The sequence below is a fragment of the Chenopodium album genome, chromosome 21 (assembly GCF_948465745.1).
Source record: "Chenopodium album chromosome 21, dcCheAlbu1.1, whole genome shotgun sequence".
NCBI classification, from domain to species: Eukaryota; Viridiplantae; Streptophyta; class Magnoliopsida; order Caryophyllales; family Amaranthaceae; genus Chenopodium; species Chenopodium album.
This window is the reverse complement of record NC_137854.1, coordinates 41,196,539-41,198,388: the sequence shown is the minus strand read 5'-3', so window position 1 is coordinate 41,198,388 and position 1,850 is coordinate 41,196,539.

The following is a 1,850-nucleotide window of genomic DNA, read 5'->3' as shown; positions in this document are numbered from 1 at the left end:
TAATAAACAAAACAATTTTTCCTAATTCCAGATATATTATAAAAAAAAAAAATTAAAAAAAAAAATAAATAAAAATATCAGCAATTTTAAAAACAATTGACCCACTATTCCATCTAAAATGTAAAAATTGAGACTATAGTCTAGATAAAAAGGCCCTTTTTTCTTTTTTTGAGGGGAAGAGTCTAGAAGTTTTTTTTTTTTTTTTTTGACAATAGAGTCTAGAAGTTAATATTAGGCCACAAAATAAAAATACAAATTCAGAATGTATAATGGGTTGGTTGCATATTAATTAATTACAAAAGGTGGTTTACTACTTTAATGTTTCTTTTTTGAAAGAAACTACTTTAATGTTTCTAAAAGCCTAGTATATCTTTTCCTCAAAAAAAAAAAAAAAAAAAGCCTAGTATATCTATATGCTATGAGATGATTTACAACAATAAATTGACTTTGTTTAACATTTCTGAACTTTTTGTTTGGTCTTTTCGTTGTTCAGTGTTAAATGAAACTGTAGTAGTATGCCATATCAAATTATCAACCTGATCTTTAATATTATGGGTTTAGTTTTATTGAATGAAATTAAATCTTTTCTTTGATAACTGGCCTGAAAGTTAAGTAGAGTCAAACTCGTCTCTCATCTTGAGTTGATGAACTCTTCTTATCAAGAAGATTTATGAAAACGGAATTCGCGTTTTATCTATTCTAAACTCATTTAACGATGACGGGCTTGTTCTCATTGACTGGACTGAGCTGAACTGAACTGAACTAAACTGAACTAAATATTTTATAAGAGAAGGAAATTAAGAGCTGAACTGAACTGAACTGAATTTCAACGTAAGAGAACATGCCCTTAACATCACCAAAACTTATACTCCTCTCTCTATCACTCTCTACTGTCTAGTGCATTTGTTACAACTAAAGCCATAATTGATGTTTAAGACATGAGAAAATGTCACATTAAGTGTTGGGCCATAAAAGTTAATGTTGGCCCTACTGCCTACACGGCTACACCTTACTACATCAACAGAAAAGGTGATAACTGATAAGTTCAAGTATTAACCAAATATTCTCATAACTTTTCTTTTCCACAACCACACACAAGAACATTTACTCAATAATCTCCCTTTATAAGTTTATACATGTGTATTTTCTTTCACCTTATTCTCAATTTTGTTGTGTTTTACTCTCAACTAAATATTCTCAATATCTTGTTGCTTAATTTACTTATTCATACTCCCTCCGTTTCTTATTTCTTGCAACAAAGGAGGGTAGCGCGGTTCCCAAGTCAAAACTTTTTAAGCATACTTAATAAAATATAAGGGCATATAAATGATGTAATTAAGGAGGAGAGAGAGTGAATAATTTATCCAACTAAAAAAGCAATTAAGCAACCAAGGTCAAGCACCACCACCGATGAACGCACGCCACCCACAACCATCACCCAAACCACCGGTCTACCACCCAGACCCGTGCCACCAAACCCACGAAACCACAAAAACCACCCCTCCACCCCTGCAAAGCTAACGACACCACCAAATCTAGACCCACCGACACCACCAACACCAACTAAACCACTAGATCTAGTACCACCAAAACCACCCAAATGCACGCCCCAAACCTACGAAACCACCAAAACCCTTCATCTATCCTTGCGAAACCACCGATACCACCACAACTACGACCAACAAACCCACCCAACGAAACCACCGACACCAACAAAACCAGCAAACCCACCAACGAACCCACCGAACCCACCTAGCACAAACCACCGACGACCCACCAAAAAGAAAAAAACCACCAAATCCCGACAAACCACCAAATCCATAAGAATGGTGAACCACCAAACCCGATGA